A 20178-nucleotide genomic window follows, 5' to 3' on the forward strand; every position below is an offset into this window, starting at 1 on the left:
CGGAGGAAATCCTAGAGGCCAAGTTGAGGAGGAGAGCTCCTGCAGGGGCTGAGTTGGGGCCCGCTGGGGCACGATGTGTAGGCAAGCCGGCGGGCCAGAGTGGCAAGGCCAAGGTGGAGGTGCCCGCGTCCCGGGCCCTGCCCGGGTAGCCTGGAGGTTGGCGAGGTGGCAGGCGAACCGCTGGGATCCGCTACTCCGGGGGAGAGCCCTGGCGGCAGCTGAATGGCAGCCCTGTGTGCGCGCGTGTGTGTCAGCCCCTGTCGTCTCCCGGATACGCCGCAGCTCCGCGGCAGACACCTGATGGCAAAGGTGAAGAAACAAGCGCGGGCTCCTGGGCGGTCACAGCCCCTTGACCGCCTCTTGGCAGCCGCCCATAAGCGGGTCCTGTTTCTCAAAGTGCAGGAACTTTTCCCAGGCTTTGAAATCCGGTCCCCCGCGGCCACGGTGCGAGCCCACCCGCCGACGTCGCGACGCCGCCCGGCTCCTGGCGGTGCACCTGACTTGGCCGCCGCAGTTCCGAGCAGCCCGGCTCCTTCCAGCCCCTTCCCCTCTCCCGACTGCTTTCTGCGCCTTCTGCTCCGGAGACGGGGTGCTGGAGAGGGGCGGGCGGCGACAGGGAGAGGGGATTCTGTGGCTCCGCCGGCTCCGGAGTCCCTGGCAAGTGTCTAAACAATAGGACGGACGCAGCAGCCCAAGTCTCGCTCGGCTGCGGGAAGGTGGGTTGTTGTTGTAACTGGAGTTGTTCGCTCGGGCTGCCTGGCGCTGCGTGCAGCCAAACAAAAACCCGGCCCGCGCCTCGCCAGCCGGCCGCGGGGCCCCCGGACGCTCCCCTTTCTCCTCAGCACGTCCGCCCTGCCGGGAAAGCTCGGCAGCTCCCGCCTGAGCCCGGGCGCCGCGGCGCTCCCATCACTCGCCGCCGCCGCCGCCGCCGCCTTTTTTTAACCACCGTCTGCGGCAGCCGCCGCCGCCGCCGCCAGCCTCCGACGTCCAGGCGCTTCCCAAATAAATAACCCCTAGTCAGAAGTTAAGCCGGCGCGCGGGCCTTATATACGAGCCGCAGCCCCCACCCCTTCGGCCCCGCCCCGCGCCACCCGGCGCCGCCCACCGGCTGCGCGCGGGGAGCCCGCACCTCGCCGGGGAGAGGTGAGGCCCGGGGCTGCCAGCGCCGGGCGGGGGCGGCGGCGGGCGGCGCGCGGGGACGCGCGGCCCGGCTCGCGCCCTCGCTCGCTCCCACGCCCGGGCAAAGTTTGCGGGAGGAAGGAGGCTCCGTGGGCTCTCCGCCCCCAGCTCCCCGGCTGCCGAGGTGACCCGGGCTCGGAGAGGGGCGTCAGCGGCGGGGGGAATGGGGAGAGGAGGGCTTCGAACGCAGCTCATGAATAAATAACGCTGCCAGGGCTTCTGCTGCCGCTTCTGCCACGCGATCCGAAGGGGGCTGTTCGCAACAGAGCAAAAGAGAAGCTTATGGTTTTTGTTTTTTTTTGAAACAGAAATCCTACCAAAATAGATCTTCCTGCACTTACACACACACACACGTGTGTATTTTTGGGAGCTTGAAAGTTCAGAGTTTTTGCAAGTTGGAAAACGGTGGTTTTCAACCTTTTTGCCGGTCTTCCCATCTCTAAGCCACCCCCTTCTGTTAACCCTTTCTCTATAATCGCACACTTCACACCATGCTCAGCTGATGTCTCGAATATACAAAAAGCTCACAAAACTCTAAGGACTTGAATGTGTCTGTGATTTTACTCTCTTAGGAGGGAAAGGAGAGGGGAAAAAAAGGCCCTAGCAACGCACATTGTACCAGAAGGTTTCCTTTATCACAGGGCAGTTTTGTTTTTGAAACCCCTCTGCGGTTTAAAAGGGAGTTTCCATGTTTATCGTTGTCTCTTTAGTGTGATATGTATCTAGCAGCAGCTACTTTCTAGCAGCAGCTACCATTCTTCCCACCTTCCCTGAGCAAAAACCAATGTCACTAATGATTTTTAAATGACATCTGAGTGGACTCCTTCCCTTGAATTTCAAGAGCATCACTTCGTTCTTTCTCCTCCAGTGTCACCTTTACCCACCCAGTCTTGGAATTTGTGCAAGCCTCCAGTCTTACGCTGGTCTCCCTGTATTGTAATTATTTGTGTAATTGTCTGTCTCCCCTCTTGAAAGCAAGAGGACCTGTCCAATTCATCTATGTATATCCAGCATCTAACAACATACTGGCATGTAGTAGGAGTGCAGCTGATTGGCTAATTACTTTAGCAGAAGGATATACACAATCCGAAATCACTCTAATATCCTCATTAATTTTTCTCTTAGATTTTCCAAAATATCCTTTCGTAAAGGCTACCTCTACTTATGTCATTTTGCCTACCTAGGAAAACACCCTTTCGAGAACCATTCCAAAGACAGGTACCCATCAGGTAACTGAATTTGAACTCGTTGATTACTTAATGATTACTCATTTTACTGTCATAGATTTATATTATATAACTTTGTTCTTTAAAGACTTCAAAACATTTAACATTATTAAATCATTTGCCCTTCTAGATTTTGGCTTGAAGATCTGCTATTTAACTTCCTAAAGGAGAAAAGAGAGGCCATCATTCACATTTTCCCATGAGAATGAAATGCAGAACTAGAACCTACCATCGATGAAGGATTTTCCCCAGGTAAATTTTCCTTCGTCTGTGCCAGTAAATTGTGTGATCAAAATGTTTACCACTACACTAATTCATTTAATTTCACAATTTTGATACCTTGTCAAAAACAAAGCATGTTTATATTCTACTAAATCCCTCACATAGAGACATCGTTCTGTTTTTTAATGGCAAAATTGTATCGCTGCATTCCAAATATTTATAATGTTATTTATATTGTTACATAAATTGAGGTCATAGACATGAATTCAAGTCTCATTCCCTTTTGGTCATTTTTTCATTTTTTTGTAAAACCAAAGAAGGACCTAGGTTTTCATAGCAATGTGCCCATAAAAATGTATTTTTTAATTTGTGGTAAATTTTAATAAGAAATTATAGTCAATGGACTTCATTAAGAAAAAAAAATTGGATACTGTGACTAATTCCTGAGAAACATGGCCCATTAATTTCTTTGTGTCATTAAATTTTCAGTTAATAAAGGGAAATTTATAGGTGTGATCAGGTTTCTCATTTTTAAAACTATAATTATATTGTCCCTTCACCATTATTACAGCATGCTTGCTGGAGACCTGACATGCCTCAGTAACATTAATTTCTAGGCCTTTAGTCCTTCTGAATTATTTTGCTCCCAAATGATTTCTGTTGAGTTTCTCTTTGACTCTGTTATACCCAGCCTGAAGAAAGCCTTCTGTGGTGCCTCTTGTTACCACATGAGGTCTCCATAAATCCTGACCTGGATTAAGCAGAAGTGGAATCCACTACAGTCAACATTCAAGTCCCCTATTATCCTGGGGGGAAAAAAAATCAGTTGCTAGAATAATTTAGAGAGCAACTTAGACACTTAAAAATCCATAGAGTCGATAAAAAAGCATTCTCCCAATTTGCGTATTCTTTGGGGAAAAAAGGTAAATATGAATAAAAACTATAGCTCTCTTTTTAAAAATTCAAGGTAGGTAACAGAAGTAGCATTGGTCAAATTCCTGAAATTTAGAAAATAATTCTTTGGATATATCTGTCATCCTGTTGCTGTCTACTTTCCTTTGTTGTAAAATGTATTCATGGTAATCACCTAATTTTTCTTACATCTGTACATTGAAAATATAAATATGGAACCCTAAAATCAAGGAGATTATGATTTAACTAAACTTTGTTTCATGTCCAGTAAGTACCAAACTCTTTGAAAGAGTTAAACCTACAATACACCACAGCTCTAGAGGGCTGCTATTTTACTCATTTACAGGTGAGGACATTGGTCTTCAGCCAAACCACAACTAATTAAATGGTAGAGCTGAACCGGAACTGAGTTCTCTGACCCCAAGCCTCAGACGGTTTCCTACCCTGTATCTGCTGATGCTCTGGAACTTCTGAGGATCAAGGAACCTAAACCTCATCAGGAGATATGCACATCTGACTACACACGCTGTTCAGGGTCATCTAAAGGGAGTCCTAGAAACCTAGGGTCCATGGCACCAGCTTTCCCAGGATGAGAGCCAACAACTAGCTTCAAGAACTAGCTTAAACCCTGTCGTGATTCTTTAGGGCAGTGATTCTCAGAATGTGGCCTAGGACCCAAGCATCAGAATCACTATGAACTTGTTAGAAGTATAAATTCTTGGACCCTACTTCAGACGCAAGAATTCAGAAACTAAGCAGGACACAGGGAGGATGGTAGGGTGCAGAAATCTGTGTTCTGCCACGCTCTGCATGTGATTTTGATGCTCGCTAAAGTTTGAGAACCACTGATTTAGAGCTATGCTCTGGCTCTGTTACCCGCCTGCATATGGAGAATCAACAGCAACAAATGATAGGGTCCACTGAATTGGCTTCACATTCTCATTCCCTGGGGTTTGATTATTGCACATTCCTGATACCCTCTAGGGGGCACCAAAATATTTTCGTGGACAGCCTTAAAAGGCAGCAGTAGCTTAGGTTTATTCTTCAAAGAAATGGCTTTCAGAAATGGAAAGAACTTCCATTTTGTCAAGCTGTACTAAATATTACTTCTCAACCAATTAAAAATCTCTTGTATTTATCAGGGTTTTTTTTTTCATTTTAATGCTACTTATGTATGGGCATAATAATACTTTTCATGATTACTTTGAAGGTTAAGATATACATACACTTAAGAGCACAGTGCTTGGCATGGAGTTAAGTACTCAAAAAATCAAGGGTAATATCATTATTTACATTAGTATTACTGTTATTATTAATGGAAGAAAAATCTCTGAAATTTTAGTTATATTGTGAAAATAGGTGATATTTTCATGAATTATTGCTATGATCAAGTAGCTTCTTATATTGATTACTGGGAAGGACTGGAGCTGACAGCTGTACTTCAGGAGTAGAAGAACAGTCAATTTACAACGATCAAGCCCTGCCCCGTCCTAATATATCCCATGAACAAAAGAGTGGGAATAGATGGAATTTGTTTCATTATATTTATATCCCACACTATAAAATACTCTTTTGAAAGGGGGTAAGGTGGTTTCCCAAGGCCATAATAAAATAGCTTGTTGTTGGTGTAGTAAATGTAAAATGAAAATTTCTAAACCTTCATCTGGTAAGGATAAGTGGGGATACTTGGTATACTGGTCTCCTACGGCTGCCATAACAAATTACCACAAATTGGGTGCCTTAAAACAACAGAAATGTATTCTCTCCTAGTTCTGGAAGCCAGAGGTCTGAAATCAAGTCATCAGAAGGGCCATGTTCCCTCTGAAGACTTCAGGGAAGAAGCTTTCCTTACTACTCCCAGCTTCTGGTAGTGGCCAGCAAAATTTGGCATTCTGTGGCTTGTAGGTGCATCACTCCAATTTCTATCTCTGTCTTCACATGGCCTTCTCCACTCTGGGTCTGTCTCTGTACCTCTTCTTATAAAGACACCAGTTGTAGGACTTAGGGCTCACCCTAATCCAGTGTGATCTCTTCCTAACTTAATAATTTCATCTGCAAAGGCCCTGTTTCCAAATAAGGTCACATTCTGAGGTTCTGGGTTGACATGAATTTGGAGGGAACACAATTCAACCCAGCACAGTTGGGTTGCTTTCCATATGTCCCTAAGACTTCCAGGCCTTTGTGTCCTTAGTTACATAATGTTGAGAGTAGACCAGTAGAACCATAAATTCGTCCCAGTTCTTAGTTATAATGTAATTATTAAGCAATGTCTGTGTTCCAAACTCTGGTCTAATCACTTGGGCTACCTTTAATTCTCACAACAATCTTGTGACTTTGAGATTATTTTTATACCCCATTTATAGTTGTGGAAACTGAGGCTTATGTAAATTTGTTCAGTTGTTCATGTTCATACAGCTAGTAAGTGACAGAGTAGGGATTAAAATTCCAGCCAAACACCAAAATCATATTACAAACATTCTAATACACTGCCTCTCAAAATCAGTGATTCTCGTGCATTACCCATTGACTTGTCCTATCTATAATTACTATGAAAATACACTGGAGCAGATGAGGATGGAGTAAAGAGATATTTCAACATTGAGAGACAGGGAGTGTAAAATACTTAAGCAAGAACAAGGAAGATCATGCCGATATTAGAAAAATTATAGTGGGAAAAATAAAACAAAAGAAATAGATAATAATAATGCAGGTGAAAAACATTTTATTAATATGATTAAAAAGTCCTAGGGGAAATACACAGCAAAAAATTTTTTTAATTAAAAGTTTATGAGGTTAAAATAAATTTGCAAGAATTTAACCATAAAAGAAAAAGGAATAAAGTGATACATAGTTTTAATTTGCCTAATCTTTTGGTTCATACTAAGTCTAATAATGTGCTTCCTGGATTTTCACAGAAGAAAAAAAATTTTTTGTGTACCTGGGGAAGTAGAGGGCAGGAGTCCATTACACATCCTGTAGGCTCCTTCTGCTGGTTTGAAACAGGATGCATTCCTCATATAGAGTCATAATAGCAAGTAAAATTATGAAGAAATTTTCTCCAGTCTAACATAAAGTCCAAATAAGTATCTTAAAATCCCAAAGCTAAATATTAATTGCTTTAGATAAGAATCAACTGATTTTCAGAAGGTAATCCACCGTAGCCACTCCTGGGAGAAAGAGGGGGGTTCAGAGTGAATGCCTATCCAATGACTAAAAAGCTTTTTTTGTTGTTTTTCATGCTAAGAGCCATATTGGTACCTTAGTCTAATGCTCTGCAGAAACTTTTTGTGTAAGGGACTCGATAGTACGTATGTAGACTTTGCAGGCCAAGAAGCAAAGTCAAGAATATCATGTTTATGTAACAGAGAAAGCAAATTTTCACAAATGATTTATTGATTTAATTCAGAACATACTAACAATTGATTCCAATTTTTGTAATACAGGTCTAATCTTGAGAATTATGGAATTGTTTTCTGGGGGATTAACATTTCATTTAATTGGGGCTCAAAGTCAGTGTTCCCTATCTCCAAATTGATCGCCATTTCCTCTGCAAAAACTATTAGACTGGTGCAAAAGTAGTTGCGGTTTTACGTTATTGAAATGTGCCGTTTGATATTGGCATATATTCTTAAATAAATGTGGTTATGTTATACATAATTTTAATGTGCATTTCTTGCTTCATGTTTTTTTTTTTTTTTTTTTTTGCTAATGGCTTATTATTTGCTGCTTATTTTATATTTATTTCAGGGTATGGAATTGATGTTAGACAGAAAGCCAATTCCAGAGACTTTCTTATTTGAGTTCAAAATGGGTGGTAAAGCAGCAGAAACAATTCGCAACATCAACATCGCATTTGGCCCAGGAACTGCTAATCAACGTAACAGTGCAGTGGTGGTTCAGGAAGTTTTGCAAAGGAGACAAGAGCCCTGAAGATTGAGGAGCTTAGTGGCTGGCCACTGGAAGTTGACAATGACCAACTGAGAGCAATCTTGGAAGCTGATCCTCTTAAACTACATGAGAAGTTGCCAGAGAACTCAATGTCGACCATTCTATGGCTGTTCGGCATTTGAAGCAAATTGGAAAGGTGAAAAAGCTTAGTAAGTGGGTGCCTCATGAGCTGACCGAAATTGAAAAAAAATCATCGTTTTGAAGTATAGTCTTTTCTTATTCTACCCAAGAACAACGAACCATTTCTCGATCTGATGGTGATATGTAATGAAAAGTGGATTTTATACCTTTGATGACCAGCTCAATGGTTGGATGGAGAAGCTCCAGAGCACTCTCCAAAGCCAAATTTGCACCAAAAAAAGCCATGGTCACTGTTTGGTGTACTGCTGCCACTACAGTTTTTTGAATCCTGCCTAAACCATTACATCTGAGAAGTTGGCTCAGCAAATCGATGAGATGCACCAAATACTGCAATGCCTGCAGAGCGGTATTGGTCAACAGAAAGGGCCCAATTCTTCTCTGCTGACAACGCCCAACTGCATGTCGCACAACCAGTGCATCAATAGTTGAACAAATTGGACTTTGAAGTTTTGCCTCATCTGCCGTATTCACCTGACCTCGCGCCAACTGACTACCACTTCTTCAAGCATCTTGACACCTTTTGCAGGGAAAATGCTTCCACAGCCAGCAGGATGCAGAAAATGCTTTCCAAGAGTTCGTTGAATCCTGAAGCACAGCTTTTTAAGCTACAGGAATAAGCAAACTTATTTCCCATTGGCAAAAACATGTTTATTATAGTGGTTCCTATTTTGATTAATAAAGATGTGTTCGAGCCTAGTTATAGTGCTTTAAAATTCATGGTCCAAAACCACAATTTCCTTTGTACTAACCTAATATTTTTAGCCCACTGATCAGACAAAAACATGTGGGGGGTGGGGTCCAGTTTGCCTCATCAATCCCTGCATGAGTTATTCAATGTACAGATAATAGTTCCCTGAAGGGTTATGCAAAAATTCAAAGGGATGGTGTGAAGGTAAGAGCTGTGAGATCCAAAGTGGTTGCTGTGTGACAAGCAGTAAATGTCTTCTATATTCTCTCCCCACTCTCCCTATTTCTTTAGCTCAGAAATGCAATTCTTTCTATCAAATTATTTTAAGAAAATGAAATTCATATCATTTTAAGATAAAATAAATCAGTACAAGATATGCTGCATATCCATTTCTTGCACATGGATATGCTTATCTGTGGAACTAGATGGTCCTCCTGTATAAAATGAAGGTGGTAATAAGTAACATTTATTAAGTATTTACTATGTACAGACATTACTTCAGGTTTGTTGCTTTATTTTCTCATTTACTTCTCCTTGAAAATGGTATTACCTTAGAGATGAGGAAACTGAAGGACATAAAGGTTGAGTAACTTGCCTATATTACCTTATAGGTAAGGAAAATGAAACTGAGAATGGCTAGAAAAACTGCCCAGTGTCATTCAGCTAGGAATGGGTAGAGCTAGGATCTTTGTCCAGGCAGTCAGTGTGTCCAAAGCACTAGGCTTTTCACTAATGCATAAATCAGAAGAAAGTCATGATAATAAAATGAAAACCTTGTATGCACATAAACCTATGCATATAGATTTCATATTTGCTTATGATTATTATTTTTAATTGGATATAGGGAAATGAAAAGAAAAACAACATACAAACAGTAAGTAGGGAATCACCAGTGTGAATATAACCTGACTTGAGCCATCATTTTTATTTCCTGCTTTCCATATTAATAGGATTATTACAATTCACTTTCATCTCTTCTTGGGATAAATTCTTAGTTCAAAAAACAAAAGATTTTTTTTTCTCCCTGAAACAAAGTGAAAATTCTACATCCATCTTACTTGGCCATAGGGGATCATATGAGGCATAAATGAGAAATTTATAAGTGTTTTACAAACTATACAAAGAGGAAATTCTAAATATAAACCAATAAGCTTAACTTTTCAATAAACCGTATACCCAAAGGCACAGAAATGTTCCCTCAGGTCTTGCTCACTTGAAACACATACAATTTTACAAGAAGAATCAACCCATAAAGCTGTGTATTCTTCATTGTGATTATGTAATAATGCAACTGAAAAATGTTCCCATGTATGATTTCCCAAGAAATGCTGTATAAAATTATGGATAATAGAAATTAAACTCTAATGGCATTTAAAAAAAAGCTTATCAAAATTAAGTTAACTTTAAAAAGTTTGATTCCAAAATGTTTTACTTTCTGATTAAAATAGGTACTGTAGTTATAAATCTGTTCAAGATGACAGTCTCAACTGCTTTTACTGTGTTTATGTTACACATACATTCCTCTTCCTTGGTTTCTTTGCCAGCACCTTATTCATTTTCATTTTCCTTCTTTATTGTATGTGGAAAATAAGGACTATATATTATCCTGCCTCAAAGCTGTTGTGATGATTAAATAGGTTACTATATAAATGCAACTGGAAACTTCCAGTTCTGAAACAAAATGGTGTAGGCTTACATTTCCTTGCTCCTCCTATCTAAATAAAACTAAAATACTCTGGAAATAATTCAACAGACAATGAAAAATGGACTCTGAAAGCTGGAAAGATGGTGGTAGACTGCCTAGAGACCTCAGGCCTTGAGGAATGACAACATGGAGAAGTCCCTGGATTTTCTTTCTGCCTCATGTAGCTTGAGTGCTTCGGCAAGGGGAAGCCCAAAAGAGATCCAGTGAGGAGTCCCAAACCCTAGTTGCATACCCAGGTTTCCAGCTGACTGAGATCTATCCACCCAAAACTGTATCTTCAAAGCCCCAAACCTTGCTCCACAACTACTAGGACACTGTCAGGCAGGTTGATCCACCTGACTGGGCGTTATCAGTGGAGCCCAATGTCCTCATGCCCTCCATTCATTGGCATAAAGACACCCAACCTAATGTCTTCTGGCTGTCCAGCCTCTCCTTCCCCCTCACAGCAGAAGATGTCCTTCAGCTCTCACAGGCAGCACTAGTTGGGATTGAGCAGCCTAGAATTGCACTGCAAAGGCTCTGAAAACTCAATAGTCATTGGAATTAAAGCCCACAAAAATAGACCAGAACTACATGCTGAAACTAAACAGGATGATTGCAAGCTGAAATAGAAGGTAGGATCAAGACTCCCCCAAAATAAAAACTAAAACATCCAGAATACAATTGAAAAACTGCTCAACAAACGGAATGGTTAATTTCATAAGTCACCTTGGCCAAGTTATGGTATCCAGTTGTTTGGTCAAGTAGTGACTTGCTTGTTATTGTATGAGCCTATTTCATAGATGGATTTTGTATCTATAATCAATTGACTGCTTCTATAATCAATAAAGGAGATTGTCTTCACAATGTGAGGAGTTCCTACAACAACCAGTTGGAGGTCTTAAAAGTCAGAGCTAAGGATACTGGAGTTTAGAAGTATTTCTGCCATAACTTCAGCATTGCTCTTGCTGGAATTATCAGCCAGCCAAATATCCCTGGAGAATTTTAACTAAGGACTTCAACTTTTATTCATTTTCAGTTTATAGCCTGCCCTACAGAGTTCGGACTTGCCAGCCCCCATTGTGGTGCGAGCCAATTCCTTATAATAAATCTCTTAGTATATATTATATCCTGTTGGTTCTGTTTCTCTGGAGAACCCTAATATATCATATAAGGAACAAGAAAACCACAATTTTAATGAGAAAACTCAACCAACTGCTGCCAATACCAAAAATGAATCAGATGCTGCAAGGGGAAATCAAGACATCCTTAGATGAAGGGAAACTAAAGGAATTTATCACCTGCAGACCTACCCTAGAATAATGGATAAAGGAAGTCCTCTAACTAGAAAAGAAAGAATAAAAGAAAGAAACTTGGAACATCAAGAAGGAAGAACAAACAATGGAAAGAGTAAAAATAAAATACATTTTCCTTCTCCTCTTGTGTTTTCTTAATTGTATCTGATGGATGAAGCAAAAAGTATAACACTGCAAGATGGAGCTCGCAATGTATGTAGAGGAAATATTAAAGGCAATTATAAATAGGAGAGAGTAAAAGGAAGGGAAGGAAAGTAAGATGCCTATGCTTCATACAAACTGGCAAAATGTAGTTTTTATACTAGTAGCTGTGGTATCTTTTGTATATACAATATAAAACCAATAACAACCTCTAAAAAAAGTGTACAAAGATATACATAAAAAATCCTATAGATAAATCAAAATGAAATTCTAAGAAATGTCCAAAAACCTACAGGAAGGCAGGAAGAAGAAAGCAGAGAAATGAAACCCACAGAGAACAATGGCAACAAAAGTGACAGATATGAGGCCTAATATATCAATTATTACATTAAATGGTCTAAATGCATAAGTAAAAGACCAAGGTTGAGTGGATTGACAATCATGACCCAACTCTATGCCATCTACAAGAAACTCATCTGAAATATAACAAAATATAGGTTGAAAATAAGAGGATGGGAAAAGATAACATTATGAAAACATTGATCAAAAGGCAGCATGACTGGCTGTATAAATATCAGATTTGGTAGGCTTCAGAACTAAGAAAATTTGCAGAGATAGAGGAGGACATTACATAATGATAAATGGGTCAAAAGTTAAAACACCAAGAAGTCATAATAATCCAAATGTGTCTTCAAAATTATATAGATTGGAATAGATTAGTAGTTGAGAGGGATTAAGGATAATGTGTGTGTGTGGGGGGTATGTGGCTATTGCTATAAAGGGATAGCATAATGCTACACATGTGATAAAATTGCATGGAGCTGGGAAAGTGAGTGTGGCTCAAGAAATTGGGCTCCTGCCTCCTACATGGGAGGTCTGTGGTTTGGTTCCCGGTTCCTCCTAAGGAAGACAGCTAGCTGGCATGATAGGCAGGTGTGACGTGCTGACGCAGCAAGATGACACAAGAGACACAAGAAGAAAAACATGATGAGTGACACAACAAAGCAGGGAGCAGAGGTTCCTTTTGCCTCCTGGAGAAGACAGGCTGATGCAATAAGCAGGCACGGCAAGCTGATGCAATAAGATGATGCAACAAAAGACATAGGAAGAAGAACATAGTGAGAGACACAACAAAGTAGGGAACAGAGGTGGCTTAAATGATTAGGCATGGAGGTCCCAAGTTCAGTTCCTGGTGCCACCTAAAGAAACAAAGAAGATGAACAGACATAGCAAGAGCAAACAATGATGGGCTGGGAAGAAAGAAAGAAAATAAATCTTTAAAAAAATTGCATAGAGCCGCACACACACACTTACAAATGATTGTATGTGCAACTGGTGAAATGAATAAACTCTGGATTGTACCAATCCTGATTTTGATATAGTAATATTAGTTTTCTTGTAATCAGTGAATAGTTAAACAAGGATGCTAAGATTAGGGAGGCTGGGTACAGAGAACATGTGACCTCCCAGTACATTTCTTTATAACCTCCTGTGAATCTGTAATGATTTCAAAATAAAAAGTTAAATAGACAGCCAAACTACAAAAATTGTATATTGTATTATTCCATTTCTATAACAGTATTGAAATGACAAAAGGAAGTTTAAAAAGTTTTTATTCCTAAACAAAGTTTAGGACTAAGGACTGCATACTGAGGGACAGGGAAGGAAAAGTGCTTAAGGAGTTATGAGTTTGGGTTCTGGAATATGGGAATGTACTATGGGAAAGAGTTGTGAGCAATCCTGTGAGAGGAAATGTCCTTGGGGATGAGGAACAGACTGGCGTGTGAAGGTGGCTAAAGGCAGTAATTGGAGGAAGGGAAGGGTAGACGGACTGAGAAGAGTGTGAGGAATATGTGGGTATGTGAGAAAGGAATTCGTCAGGATCTTGGAAGGATTTTCAGAAGGAGAAAAGGGTCTTGGCCATTATAAGTGAGAATGTGGGAACCAGAAACATGTAGGAGAAACATAAAGTAGAAGTGTGCACAAGAAGAGAAACAAGAAACAGAAAAGGAGTGGTACAATACTAATGGGGCATGGAGCTAATGGATGGAATAACAGCTTTAAATGAAAAAATGGCCTTTGCCAGGACTCCACCCGCTCAGAAAATATTTCTATAACTCTTCGTATTAGCTGTGACTTCTTACACAGGATATTTAAGCTTTCTGAGGCTTTGACTCTTGAAATGGGGAAGATGCTAAATTATTTCTAATGTCATTCAAATTATGGCAGTTTATGGTTTTACTGTTATGTGGAACAAACCAGAAAAATATTTTTAAATGTTTTATTCATTTTGAATGTTGATGATAATAACAAAAAGTAAAATGTCTGCAATGGCTTTGGGGTTCTTACTTCAGGAAAGGTGATAACTGGGCAAGTCCTCAGTTGAGGTAAGTTGAGGAGATCAACCAAAAGGAAAATGAAGGGGGAAAAAACACCCAGATTCCTAAATATTTCAAAAGAAGTTTCACTGCTTTAAAATCCCTAGACTTATGTTGTAAGAGATAGTATATTCAATAATATTCACATATATTTCATCTTCACAAAAACGAAGGAGGCAAGACAGTTATTTTTATTCTCCTTTTTCAGTAAAGAAAACTGTGATTCATACAAATTTACAAAACTGTATGAAGACAGTGACAGTTTGAAGTTATTTTATGAATCCCGAGAAAAGAAATATAATGTTTGTAAACTAATCTATTCCTTTGGATGTGATACCTTTTGATTGTATTAAATTCAGTTGAGGGGACTTTGATTAGATAACCTGATAAGATCAATTTACAGTTTGTGATTGGACTAGGTCAGTAAGGTGTGACTGGGTCTGTTATATACAGAAACAGAGAGAGACTCTCTCAGACAGACACAGGAAAAGGAAGCTGCCATGTTTGATTCTGCCATGTAAGAGAGAGCAGGAAGCCTGAAGAGGCTGGACCCATGAAGCAGTTCAAGAGGTAAGGGTGAGCCCAGAGGGGAAGGCTGAAACCTTGGCAGAGACTGGCAGCCATCTTGCCTCACCACATGGCAACACGCCAGGATCAACAATAGCTGACTTTGGTGAGAAAGCATCTCTGCTGATGCCTCAATTTGGACTTTTTATGGCCTTGGAACTGTAGGGTTTATTTATTTATTTGACTCAAATAAATCCCCATTATAAAAGCAAACAGATTTTTGGTATTTTGCAACCACAGCCCTTTGGCAAACCAGAACAGAAACATAACTAGTTTTCAGGCAAAGCTAGGATCGCTCATCAGATCTCCTGTGTTCTAGAATGGCTTGAACCATCGCTAAACAAACTTGAATACATGAAACAGCATCAGTCCCTATGAGATATCACTACACAACTATTAGAACAACTGAAATAAAAAATAGTGACAATACCAAAAGTCAGCAAGAATGCAGAAAAACTCTCTCTTATACATTGTTTGTAGGAGTGTAAAATGATACAATCAATTTGGAAAATATTTTAACATTTTCTTTAAAAAAAAAAAAGACATAACTAAATATACACTTACCAACTGACCCTGCAATCACACATTCCTGGATTTTTATGTCATGGAAATGAGGTCTTACCCTACACAAAACACAAACACAGTGTTTTATAACATCTTTATTTGTAGTAGCCAAAAACTGGAAACAACTGAAATGTCCTACAATAAGTGAATGGTTAAACAAGTTGTGGTACATTCAAACGATTTTATAATTCAAAAGCAAAATGTAACAAACTATTGATATATGCAACAGCTTGGATGAATTTCAAATGCGTTCTGCAGAATGAAAAAAGCCAATATCAAAAAGTCATATCCTGTGTGGTTCCGTTTATGTAATATCCATGAAATAATAAAACTATGGAGATAGAATACAAATTAGTGGTAACCAGGTGTTAGGGATGGTTGAGGGAGAGGGGAGTGGATCTGACTATTAAAGGGTTGCATGAAGGAGGGAGCTCTATGTGGTGATGGGATCATTCTGAATCTTGATTGTGGTGATGGTTACATAAATTTTCATGTGATAAAATGTCATAGATGTTTATATACCCATTGTACTAATGTCAAATTTCTGGTGTGATGTTGCACTACAGTTTCTTAATATGTAAGCATTGGGGCAAACTAGATGACGTGTACACAGGACATCTTTCTACTATCTTTGTAATTCCCTATAAGTCTATAGTTATTTAATAAAAATTATTTAACTATTTAATAAAAAGTTAAAAACAAATAAACAATGCCCATGGCTTGAAGGCAGTTATAGTATGGTGGCTAAACACGTTGACTTAGTACTCAATTTGCATGTGTCTGAATCCCAGCTATATGCCTTAATAAATTTTGGAACATGAGAAATGTAAATGGACTTCAGTTTGCTCATTTCTAATACTGGGGTAATACTACTACTTATCTTATGGGGTTGTTGGGATATTTAAGTGAAGTAACATAAATAAATTGCTTAGAGTGCTACAGGGTGCATAGAAAGTGCACAATAAATGTTATACCTAATAATATAGATATATTTTATTTTATGGGTCTAATGAATCTTGTAAATGATACTGTTTCTTTTCTTTGGCTGCAAAAAGCTCAAAGCTCAAATGCCATTAGGTATTGTATAATAATTCACATTTATGCATGAGAACTATATGATGCTCTTAGTCTTATTTTTCTAATATTTTCTAACTTGGCTATTTGCTTTTATTCTACAGTATTTCAAAAATTTTGGCCATATCCATTTTTCCATCCAGCTTTATTTTATAAATTTCTGTGTACTTTTCAAAATCCATTTTTGAAATAAGGTGGGTCTTTGTAATAAAAATAAAAAAATTATGGGAGTTTAGAAGGCAAAACTATTCAGTAAAGATAGAATAATTGCTTACATAAATCTGACTACAGTGTGCAACAGTTTTAGAAGATAAATTGCCACTTACACTTTAAGGGATTAGTTGATTTACTTCTGAAAATATATACTGGACCCTCTGCGGTACATAGTGGTGGTCTATTTGCCAAGGATGGGGGAAGAGATGGAAAGAACATAGATCTTTTCCTTGGGAGCTTGTAGGTTAGTGGGCAATAAAAAAGTAAGAAATTAGGAATCACTCTGATGAAGTAGACAAGGAAAATGTATAGTAGTATCAGAAATGGAAAAGAAAACACTTTCCTTTGATGCCAGGGAAAGTTCAGTGAGAATGGGGCACATAAGCAGGGTTTGAGGATTGAAAGGAGTTTTCTGAATGCACACAATTTAAAGACTACAAATGCAAACAACAGGAAACCATGACCCAACTGCTTTAAACCATAAGAAAATATCTTACATAACAATAAACCCAGAAGATGAATGGCTCCAGAGTTGGTATATCGGTAGTACTCATGTTTATAAGTCTGAAGAAACACAAAAATCCTTAATAATAAGGTTTTTGTCTCACTCACACCTCACGTCCATTTTGGGTCAGTTGATAATAGAGAAGGATATACATATAATATAGATTTTGTGTTCTCTTTTGTTTCCCCTAGGGAAAAACATTGTAACCCTCCATACTTTATACCTTTTAAGACTATTTAGTTTTAATTTGGGGTATACAAGAAAAGAGGTTTTGCACATAACAAACAAGGTGTCTCCATTCCATGCCATCTTCATCCTTTCTCCACATCATCCTCACTCCAGGAACCAGCCCCACTGAAACTGTTGTCACTGAAACATTTCTATCTTCACAATAATTGGAAAAGGAGTATGAAAAGCCAGCCCCTGTTTCTTGAAGCTTTGCTGAAATGGGACACACATGACTCCCACTCACATGTTACTGGACACAGCAAGTCCCATGGTCATCCTGACATCATTGGGACTGTCATCCCTAACATCCTATCTGCTAAAAAACTACTGTGGTAGTTTGAGGGTTTTATGGATTCCAGAAAAACCATGTCCTTAAAACTAATCCATTCCTATGGGTGTATTGTAGGTGGGACCTTTTGTATAGGTTACTCCAGTTGAGGTATGGCCCAGAGTAGTCTTAATACTCCTACTGGAGTCCTTTATAAATGGGATGATGGGAAGTGGATGTGGCTCAAGTAATTGGGCTCCTGTCTACCATGTGGGGGGTCAAGGGTTCGATGCCCAGGGCCTCCTGGTGAGGGAGGGCTGGCCCATGTGGCAACGGGGGGGGGGGCGTGTAGAGGGGGTAGAAATAAATAAATAAATAAATCTTTAAAAAGATTTTTAAAAAATGGGATGAATACAGAGAGACAGAGAGAAAGCCACAGGAGCTGGGAGAAAGCCAGAGGAAGTCAGAAACTGAAGTAACAAAACTCAGAAGAGAAGGGAGAGACCAGCAGACGATACCATGTGCCTTGCTATATGAAGGAGAGTCCAGGATTGCCAGCAGCCTGTCTTCAGAGAGAAAAGCATTGCCTAACAATGCCTTGATTCAGACATTTTCACAGCCTCTAAACTGTAAGCTTGCGAGCAGATAAATCTGCATTGTAAAAGCCAACCCATTTCTGGTATTTTGCATTTTGGCAGCCTAGCAAACTAAAACAAATACCATAGAATGCATTGGTTTACCAACAGGGATTTATTGGCTCCTAGTTTCAGTGGCTAAAATGCTTACATCCTCCCAGGTTCACTTCTGGCTGTCCAGCAGCCACTGAGATCCCTTGGCTTTTCTGTTCACATAGCAATGCATATCATGGGTCTTCTCCTTTCTCATCTGTGTTACATTGACTTCCAGATTTTGACTGTTCCCCATGACTTCTCTCCTCCTGGCCTTTTGTATAAGGACTCCAGTAATAGGATTAAGAGCCATCCTGATTGAGTTGGGCCACATCTTAACTGAAGTAATCTCATCAAAAGTTCCTATTTAAAGGAGATTCACACCCACAGAAATGAATTAAGATGAAAAATAAGATTTTTTTCTTGGGTATAACTCCAAGCCACCACAATTAGTTCAGCTGCTTAGCTGTGGCACTATAAATGGTGGACTTTTCTAATTTTCTGCTATGCCATCGCTCAGTCCACCTGGTTACAAGACATCTGCAGCTGTCTTAGGCATGACATTCAGAAGAACCTATCTCTCTCTTTTTTTAAAGATTTATATTATTTATTTATTTCTCCCCACCTCCTTATTGTTTGCACTTACTGTGTCTGCTGGTCTTCTTTTGTTGCTGTTGTTGTTTCTTTAGGAGGCACTGGGAACTGAATCCAGGACCTCCGATATGGGAGGGAGGTGCCTAATCATTTAAGCCACCTCCCTTCCCTGCTTTGTTGTATCTCTCATTATGTTTTTTCTCCTTGTGTCTCTTATTGAGCCATTTTGTTATGTCAACTTGCCATGCCTGCCTGTTGTGTCAGCATGCTGTCTTGCTCATCTTCTTTACAAGGCACTGGAAACCTCTGCTTCCTGCATTGTTGTGTCTCTCATTATGTTTTTCTTCTTCTGCCTCTTGTTGCATCATCTTGTTGTATTAGTTTTCTGTGCCTGCCCATTGTGCCAGCTCACTGTCTTCTTTAGGAGGCACCAGAAAGTGAACCACAGACTTCCCATGTGGTAGGCAGAAGCTCAATTTTTTGAGCCACATCCACTTCCCAAGACCTTATCTCTCTTTAAGAGTAAAAAAAACTCTCCCAGAAACACCCCACTTGTCACTACAAACAGAAGAATTCCCCTCATGTTTTATCCCTCCAAACTGCACTGTATTATGATGGCCAGGCCAATCACTGGCACAAGGAATGAGGCAGTGAACTGTCTAAGAAACTGGAAATTTTCAGTAGTTGATTGCGGAAAGGTACTCGTATTTCCCATCAAAATTCATTCTCTCTTCTCACTGGGTGAACGGGTAGACAACATTTCCCAGACTCCTCACAGTTACGTGAGGCCATGTGACTAAGTTCTTGCCAAGGGAATATGAGTGGAATTGACTCTGCCACTTCCAGGTCTGTGCTGTAGGATAAGTGCCATGACCCTTCCTGCTGTTTTCCAACTCCTGCCAGGTGGAATCCATGGTAACTCAGTTTTGTTCATGCAGATAATGACAATGCCCCAGTGGATGGTGAAAGAACATAATGGAAAGACTCCAGATGCTTGAAAGCCTAGAAAGAGAGGAGCTGCCCCCATGCCCTGGACTGCCCACTTTGGAACTTTATGTGAGAGAGAACTAAAATAAATTCTGTGCTATTTAAGCCACTGTATTTCCGAGTATCTTTGCTATAGAAGCTTACCCTTTTACTCTAACTAATGCAGGCATCCCTGGGAAGGGTTTGACCTCTTGGAGAATTCTCCCTTGAGCTGTAGGAAAAGTAAGTCATCATGCGTTTAAAACTTAGTCACTTATATCAAGTCTTTTGCTTTTCCGAAATGTTTATTAAAATCTGAAATGTCTGTATAGATCTGATGAGTAATATTATGAAGAAATGTATGGAACCAGGCCACAAAAAGAAATCAGACCTATATTTACTTATGTTCCGGTTGAACCCTTTGAAGAGAAAATAGCATCCACCCATGGATAATTGCAATTCATAAGACCCAGGATTAAATCAGTAGATAAGTAAATATTTGCCTATTATGGAACAGGAAACAAAACAAAACAACATATACAATTTGGGACAGCAATTATACATTTGACAACTTAGATACAGACTTGAGACACCCCCATATTCCCTTGGTGTACTAGCACAGTGGTTCTCAATCTTTGCTGCACAGTGGACTCAAATGAAAGCTTTAAATACAGTAGTATCTAGGTTCTACCTCAA

The 20178-nt window shown here is 39.8% G+C and overlaps 1 long non-coding RNA gene across 2 annotated transcripts; it reads left to right on the forward strand.

Annotated features, from left to right (window-relative positions):
- Positions 1–1183: 1183 nt before the first annotated feature.
- On the forward strand, positions 1184–19608 carry LOC111761652 (uncharacterized). 2 transcript variants are annotated; one of them, XR_002794947.2, is made up of 3 exons: positions 1184–1303; positions 2536–2657; positions 19455–19608. It is a non-coding gene; the product is annotated as an uncharacterized lncRNA (long non-coding RNA). The 2 variants fall into 2 exon arrangements; XR_009186517.2 differs by lacking the exon at positions 1184–1303 and adding an exon at positions 2310–2408.
- Positions 19609–20178: the final 570 nt, after the last annotated feature.

Source organism: Dasypus novemcinctus, chromosome 1 (assembly GCF_030445035.2).
Source record: "Dasypus novemcinctus isolate mDasNov1 chromosome 1, mDasNov1.1.hap2, whole genome shotgun sequence".
In the NCBI taxonomy this organism is placed as follows: Eukaryota; Metazoa; Chordata; class Mammalia; order Cingulata; family Dasypodidae; genus Dasypus; species Dasypus novemcinctus.